The sequence below is a fragment of the Bison bison genome, unplaced genomic scaffold (genome assembly GCF_000754665.1).
Source record: "Bison bison bison isolate TAMUID 2011002044 unplaced genomic scaffold, Bison_UMD1.0 scf7180017864325, whole genome shotgun sequence".
Taxonomy (NCBI): domain Eukaryota; kingdom Metazoa; phylum Chordata; class Mammalia; order Artiodactyla; family Bovidae; genus Bison; species Bison bison.
In genome coordinates this window covers 8,341,361-8,350,627 of record NW_011494897.1, presented here as the reverse complement: position 1 = coordinate 8,350,627, position 9,267 = coordinate 8,341,361, and positions in this window count along the sequence as shown.

Genomic DNA, 9,267 nt, shown 5'->3' with positions numbered 1-9,267 from the left:
CCGTCTAGTCAAGGCTGTGGTTTTTCCAGTGGTCATGTATGGATGTGAGAGTTGGACTGTGAAGAAGGCTGAGCGCTGAAGAATTGATGCTTTTGAACTGTGGTTTTGGAGAAGACTCTTGAAAGTCCCTTGGACTGCAAAGAGATCCAACCAGTGCATTCTGAAGGAGATCAGCCCTGGGATTTCTTAGGAAGGAATGATGCTAAAGCTGAAACTCCAGTACTTTGGCCACTTCATGCAAAGAGTTGACTCATTGGAAATGACTCTGATGCTGGGAGAGATTGGGGGCAAGAGGAGAAGGGGACGACAGAGGATGAGATGGCTGGATGGCATCACTGACTCGATGGACGTGAGTCCGAGTGAACTCCGGGAGCTGGTGATGGACAGGGAGGCCTTGCGTGCTGCGATTCGTGGGGTTGCAAAGAGTCGGACACGACTGAGCGACTGATCTGATCTGATAGGATGAAGTAAGTTACTTCTCTTAACTTTTGTAACAGTACAGCAATTAGGCACACTCGACCTACATGAAAAGTCTAAAAAGACTTTCAACCCATTCCTTCCTCCATGGCTTAAGAAAATCTATTTTTCTCTTCTTGGGATACAGTCAGAGTAGATCAGAGAGGCTGTGCATAAAGGAAATAAATCTTGGTTCCCTAAAGGAAATATCACTATATGGGATGATATTGCCTGAATTAGTAGTTCAGGCTCAAGGCAAGAGCCTAGGCATTCATTGGGTTGCCTGTTACCAGCGCAGAGTTCAATTCAAAGTCTTTCTGCTGAATCCAGCAGGCTCTATGCTCTTAAGAAGTACAGAGCATGTTCTTGTGAAGTAATGAGTATAAACATGCGGGCTTGGTTGGACATGATCAGTAAGAGTGTTGCTACATCTGTGCATAAGTATTCATTGTTGTATGTAGTTTTGTCTTTAATACAAATGTGTTGTGGCAGCAACACATGTAAAACTGTCCAGATTTCTGAATTTGGAACAATTTGATGTAACAAAATGAAGTAAGGTCCAGATAATTTCAAGGAAAAAAAAATTAGATTGCCTATTCTTGAGGCAGTTGGAAACCTGGAAATTAGAGAGATTTGTATTGATTTATATTTTGCAATTAAATAAATAAAGATGTCAAGCATTTTTTAAAAGCTGAAACCAGTATCTAATTTCCTATTGTTAAATTAGCCATGTTTGCTGTATTTCCAGGTAGAATCAATGGGGTTTTATGTTAATATTTCATATAACTAAAAATAAGAATTATCCACCTTATACATATCTTTTGTTGATTCTGAATAAAGCTATAAGGTAATCACAGAACTGACCATTTCCATCATAGTAAAACAAGGTAGAGGAATGCTAATTAGAATAATGTCCTTTTATGACCAAACATTATATGATTATATGTCCTTTAATTCGCTTTAACATTTTTTGCAGTAAGATTTCCATATTAAGGAATTCTAATAGTACTTCTTACCAAAATGCCATATTTACTCCTCAAGAGATAAAAGTTCTGCTTCCCACTATTTATAATTTGATCAAGGAAGCAAGTGGTCAATAGAAGCATTGTCAAATTTTAAGCCATTAATAATACTGGTATTTCACAAATACCAGGAATTTATACTACACCCTAACAGTGCATATGTAAGTTTAATAGAACTCTTTGGTGAGTCTTCTGGTCTCAGGAGGATACAGATAGATAATATTTGGTGCTAAGTTCTGAGCTCTGAACTTACAAGATATTTTCTACATCTTTCTTACACTTTCTATTGAGTCCATTGTCAAAAGGAATCTGTCCTTAGAGTAATTGAAAACTGCTCCATATTGTCGATGGAAGATATACAGGAATACACTTTGATTACAGTAACAGACATTTTTATCTTTTACCATCATATTGAACTGTCAGACATTTTTCTCTTTTACCATCACATTGAACTGTGAATATAAATGATTTGTCAACTGTTGACAAGCAGATAATTGGTGTAGTTTGTTCAATTGAAATCATGTCTATTTTTTAGATCTTTTGCATGGTCAAAGATACTAATACCATGAGTCACATTTCAATGGAAATTTGATAGCCTTACAAGGTCTTCTGAATTCTAATCAGAATTTGTTTTCCTTCATTGCTATATATTGTTTACTAAAAGCAAAAATCACACATCTAGCAGAATTGCCAGGATAACAATTTATTCGATCAATGGTTTAGGAATCATTTGATAAGTACACTGTGCATTTAATTATTTTGACTTCACTTAGATAATAGTCTTAAAGAATAATTTAAATACAACAGACTTCATTACCTAAATTTTCATGTGTTGGAAAGCTTTCAGTGTTTCAAGTGAACGCATGTTTGGGTTGTTCAAGACATCAGTACAAAGGATCCTAGTGAAACCAGGCTCCAAAGCTACTATAAAGTTGCTAATATAATGCTATATAATACAAATGTAGTAATAATAAACTCATTTTTAAATCCTACGAACAATTGCGAATTTCTAAATTTTTACAGGTTAGTCCAAAAGAATGACAATCCTAGTTTTCAGGAGAAATACGAACACCAGACAGGGGATTCCCTGGTGGCTCAGATGGTAAAGAATCTGCCTGCAATATTGGGGACCCAGGTTCAGTCCCTGGATTGGGAAGATCCCCTGGAGAAGGAAATACCGAATCCAGTATTCTAGACTGGAGAATTCCATAGAGAGAGGAGCCTGGCAGGCTACAGTAGTCCATAGGGTCACAAGAGTTAGACACAACTTAGCAATTAATAATTTGAATGCATTTAGGAATTCTTATTTGGTTAAGTTGGTGAAAATCAGCATAGAGAATTTAAGTGGTTTGTTAAAAATAAGATTCTTATTTTAATAGATTCTATAACAGACTATTGAATTGAAACAAATAACTTGATTAAAAAGTTTAGTTAAACTATCCTTTAATTGGTTGCAAAATTTTATTAAACCAAAGCTATTATTGTTGTTTGCAAGCAGTGCCCCAAATCTGTGTTGGCTGCTGTATATCCTGTATTTTTTCAAACAAAGTTAGTTCTATTCTTTGTATTCTGCTTATATAAAGAAAAATTTTATTTAGAGTTTCCTTTTGTCTAATTACAGATTTTTGAGGCATATTACATAAAATATTATTGTTAGGGCCAAGAAAGTCTTAGTTTTTTTACAGGCATTTTATTTTCAAAATTCCAAGTTTTCATAAGAAAATTATGAGCATATTGCAAGAGCATTAATTAAGCTATCAGGATTTATCTGGCTGAGATTTTAAAAGATGTCGTTCTAAATGTTGGTGTGGACTCATTGTTTATAAGCTGTTATTATTTTATAAAATATAACATTCCCTTATTCAAAATTATAGATTTTTTCATGTCTCTGTAATCTGCTTTTATTTTTTCTCTTTAAATTACAGTATCTAAAACTATGTTGAGACTGTTAATCATATGTCAGGGAAAAAAACAAACATTAAACAAAAACTGAACTTATATATGGATATGTATGAATAGAATGGCAATACGTGGACTCTAAAAATGTCAGTGCAAGTAATCTTAAAAATCAATGAGAAAATGATAATTGCTCTGTGACCCTTTTGTTTGTTTTAGTTGTTAAAACACTAAAAACTCTCTAACAGATGGGGAAAAGCTCTCTAACTGCTGGTCAAATATATAGAAATTTTTTTAGAAGCCCAGTACAGCTAATGGGTATTTAGAATATTATAATACTAAACATTAAAAATATTGAGTATTAGAGTATTACTTTTCTGTTTTGTTTTGTTTTTTTATCTTATCAGGTCTGAAAAATACTCTCCTTTTCTCACCATAAGATTTATGAAACATAGTATCTTTCTATGCTTTGATGAATTATGACTCCTTCCTAAGTTTGGATAAGCTTTCGGCAATTTACCCTTTGCAGTTTTAAATGTCATGAAATATCTCTTAGTTCCTTTAATGAGAAGTTTTTGACAGTGTTACTTCCTCTGGAACATTTTCCTCTTTTTGTCACAATCATTTTTCTCATTTATTTTGATAACATTGCCCAGACTAAGTTTCTCTGTATGCATATCTAGTCTCTGTAGAATGACAACTGTGTCAACATTCCCATGGTCAGCTATTTCTTCTATAAGAAGAAATATTTCTTCTATTTCTTCATATACCTTCAATTTAAATTTGACATCCAGCATTATCACTAGTATTTGCTGCAGTTTCATCTTTGTTGAATAAACTCTGTCTTTTGATTATCCATTTTTGTAAAATTACACATGAATTAAGCCCTGGGTATATAACCAGCAATAACTGATTATGAATACAACTTTGCTGTCTGTGCAAGACTTCAGAAAAACAAATGAACCAAACAACATATACTGCCAAAAATAGAATTTGGACTATTATAGAAGGTTAGGAAACAAGAGATTAGAGAAAAGGCAGGGAAGGATATGGTTAGAATTTATGCCTATGAGTTTTGGGCATGACTAGTGCCCAACAACAACAATAGTGGTTGTTGTTCAGCCACTCAGTCGTGTCTAACTGTTTGCGAACCCATGAACTGCAGCATGTCAGGCTTCCCTGTCCTTCACTATCTTCTAGAGTTCTCAAAATCATGTCCCTTGAATCGCTGATGCCATCCAACCATCTCATCCTCTGTTGCACTCTTCTCCTCCTGCCCTCAATCCTTCCCAACATCAGGGACTTTTCCAATGAGTTGGCTCTTTGCATCAGGTGGCCAAGGTATTGAAGCTTAAGCTTTACCCTCAGTCCTTCCAATGAGTATTCAGGGTTGATTTCCCTTAGGATTGACTGGTTTGATCTCCTTGTTGTCCACAGAAATCAAAGAGTCTTCTCCAGCACCACAGTTCAAAAGCATCAATTCTTAGGTGCTCAGGTGGGAATTCGCTGGTGGCTTAGACGGTAAAGCATCAGTCTACAATGTGGGAGACCTGGGTTTGATCCCTGGGTCGGGACGATCCCCTTAGAGAAGGAAATGGTAATTCACTCCAGATCTATTGCCTGGAAAATCCCATGGACAGAGGAACCTGGTAGGCCCCAGTCCATGGGGTCACAAAGAGTCGGACATGACTAAGCGACTTCACTGTCCTTTTCACTTTAGCCTTTTTTATGGTCCAAATCTCATCCATAAAAGCATAGCTTTGACTCTACGGACAGACCTTTGTGAGTCAGCTTTTTTATTCTCTTATTTCATATTCATCAGGAGGCTCTTTAGTTCTTTGCTTTTTGCTATAAGGGTGGTGTTATCTGCATATTTGAGGTTGATTCCAGCTTGACTTCACCTAGCCCAGCATTTCACATGATGTACTCTGTATAAAAGCTGAATAGTGTGTGAAAGTCACTCATTTGTGTCAAACTCTTTGAGATCCCGTGATCTATATAGTCCAGAATACTGGAGTGGGTAGCCATACCATTCTCCAGGGGATCTTCCCAACCCAGGGATTGAACCCAGTTCTCCAAAATTGCAGGCAGATTCTTACCAACTGAGCCACCACAGAAGCCCATAAGTTAAATAAGCAGATGACAATATACAGCCTTGAGGTAGCCCTTCCCCAATTTTGAACCAGTCCTTTCTATGTCCAGTTCCAACTGTTGTTTCTTGACCTGTATATAGGTTTCTCAGGAGACAGGTATGGTAGTCTGTTATTATCTCTTTAAGAATTTTCCACAGTTTGTTGTGATCCATACAGTTAAAGGCTTTGGCATAGTCAATAAAGCAGAAGTAGATACTTCTTTTGGAACTCTCGTGCTTTCTCGATGATCCAACAGATGTTGGCAATTTGGTCTCTGATTCCTCTGCTTTTATAAATCCAGCTTGAACACCTGGAGGTTCACAGTTCGCATACAGTTGAAGCCTGGCTTAGAAAATTTTGAGCATTACTGTGCCAGCATGTGAAATGAGTGTAATTGTGCAGTAGTTTGAACATTCTTCAGCAGTGCCTTTCTTTGGGATTGGCATGAAAACTGACCTCTTCCAATCCTGTGGCCACTGCTAAAATTTCCAAATTTTCTGGTATATTGAGTGTAACCAGAGATCAAATTGCCAACATCCCACTGGGTCATGGAAAAAGGAAGAGAGTTCCAGAAAAACATCTATTTCTGCTTTATTAACTATGCCAAAGCCTTTGACTGTGTGGATCACAATAAACTGTTTAAAATTCTGAAAGAGATGGGAATACCAGACCACATGACTTGCCTCTCGAGAAACCTATATGCAGGTCAGGAAGCAACACTTAGAACTGAACATAGTCAAGAAAAAAAGGGAGAAAAATCAAATCAATAAAATTATAAGTGAAAATGGAGAGATCACAACGGACAACACAGAAATACAAAGGATCATAAGAGACTACCATCAGCAATTATATGTCAATAAAATGGACAACGGGGAAGAAATGGACAAATTCTTAGAAAAGTACAACTTTACAAAACTGAACCAGGAAGAAATAGAAAGTCTTAACAGACTCATCACAAGAACAGAAATTGAAACTGTAATCAGAAATCTTCCAGCAAACAAAAGCCCAGGTCCAGATGGCTTCACAGATGAATTCTACCAAAAATTCAGAGAAGAGCTAACACCTATCCTACTCAAACTCTTCCAGAAAATTGCAGAGGAAGGTAAACTTCCAAACTCATTCTATGAGACCACCATCACCCTATACCAAAACCTGACAAAGATGCCACAAAAAAAGAAAACTACAGGCCAATATCACTGATGAACATAGATCCAAAAAGCCTTACCAAAATTCTAGCAATCAGAATCCAACAATACATTAAAAAGATCATACACCATGACCAAGTGGGCTTTATCCCAGGGATGCAAGGATTCTTCAATATCCGCAAATCAATCAATGTAATACACCACATTAACAAATTGAAAAATGAAAGCCATATGATTATTTCAATAGATGCAGAGAAAGCCTTTGACAAAATTCAACATCCATTTATGATAAAAAAAAAATCTCCAGAAAGCAGGAATAGAAGGAACATACCTCAACATAATAAAAGCTATCTATGACAAACCCACAGCAAACATTATCCTCAGTGGTGAAAAATTGAAAGCATTTCCCCTAAAGTCAGGAACAAGACAAGGGTGCCCACTCTCACCACTACTATTCAACATAGTTTTGGAAGTTTTGGCCACAGCAATCAGAGCAGAAAAAGAAATAAAAGGAATCCAAATTGGAAAAGAAGAAGTAAAACTCTCAGTGTTTGCAGATGACATGATCCTCTACATAGAAAGCCCGAAAGACTCCACCAGAAAATTACTAGAACTAATCAATGAATATAGTAAAGTTGCAGGATACAAAATCAACACACAGAAATCCCTTGCATTCCTATACACTAATAATGAGAAAATAGAGAAATTAAGGAAACAATTCCATTCACCATTGCAACGAAAAGAATAAAATACTTAGGAATATATCTACTTAAAGAAACAAAAGACCTATATATAGAAAACTATAAAACAGTGGTGAAAGAAATCTAAGAGAACACTAATAGATGGAGAAATATACCATGTTCATGGATTGGAAGAATCAATATAGTGAAATGAGTATAGTACCCAAAGCAATCTATAGATTCAATGCAATCCCTATCAAGCTACCAACGGTATTCTTCACAGAGCTAGAACAAATAATTTCACAATTTGTATGGAAATACAAAAAAACCTCAAATAGCTAAAGCAATCTTGAGAAAGAAGAATGGAACTGGAGGAATCAGCCTGCCTGGCTTCAGGCTCTACTACAAAGCCACAGGCATCAAGACAGTATGGTACTGTCACAAAGACAGAAATATAGATCAATGGAACAAAATAGAAATCCCAGAGATAAATCCATGCACCTATGGACACCTATCTTTGACAAAAGAGGCAAGAATATACAATGGAGAAAAGACCATTTCTTTAACAAGTCGTGCTGGGAAAACTGGTCAACCACTTGTAAACGAATGAAACTAGAACACTTTCTAACACCATACACAAAAATAAACTCAAAATGGCTTAAAGATCTACATGTAAGACCAGAAACTATAAAACTCCTAGAGGAGAACATAGGCAAAACACTCTGACATAAATCACAGCAGGATCCTCTATGACCCACCTCCCAGAATACTGGAAATAAAAGCAAAAATAAACAAATGGTTCCTAATTAAAATTAAAAGCTTCTGCACAACGAAGGAAACTATAAGCAAGGTGAAAAGTCAGCCTTCAGAATGGGAGAAAATAATAGCAAATGAAGCAACTGACAAACAACTAATTTCAAACATATACAAGCAACTCCTGCAGCTCAATTCCAGAAAAATAAAAGACCCAATCAAAAAAAATGGGCCAAAGAACTAAACAGACATTTCTCCAAAGAAGACATACAGATGGCTAACAAACACATGAAAAGATCCTCAACATCACTCATTATCAGAGAAATGCAAATCAAAACCACAATGAGGTACCATTTCACACTATTCAGAATGGCTGCTATCCAAAAGTCTACAAGCAATAAATGCTGGAGAGGGTGTGGAGAAAAGGGAACCCTCTTACACTGTTGGTGGGGATGCAAACTAGTACAGCCAATATGGAGAACAGTGTGGAGATTTCTTAAAAAACTGGAAATAGAACTGCCTTATGACCCAGCAATCCCACTGCTGGGCAAACACACCGAGGAAACCAGAACTGAAAGAGACACGTGTACCCCAATATTCATCACAGCACTGTTTATAATAGCCAGGACATGGAAGCAACCTAGAGGTCCATCAGCAGATGAATGGATAAGCAAGCTGTGGTACATATACACAATGGAGTATTCCTCAGTCATTAAAAAGAATACATTTGAATAAGTTCTAATGAGATGGATGAAACCGGAGCCTATTATACAGAGTGAAGTAAGCCAGAAAGAAAAACACCAGTACAGTATACTAATGCACATACATGGAACTTAGAAAGATGGTAACGATAGCCCTGTATGCGAGACATTAAAAGAGACACAGATGTATAGAACAGTCTTTTGGACTCTATGGGAGAGGGAGAGGGTGGGACGATCTGGGGGAATGGCATTGAAACATGGATAATATCATATAAGAAACGAATCGCCAGTCCAGGTTTTATACAGGGTGCTGGGGGCTGGTGCACTGGGATGACTCGGAGGGATGGTACTAGGAAGGAGGTGGGAAGGGGGTTCAAGATGGGGAAAACATGTATGCCCATGGCGGATTCATGTTGATGTGTGGCAGAACCAATACAATATTGTAAAGTAAAAAAAAAAAATTAAAAATTAAAAAAAAAAAA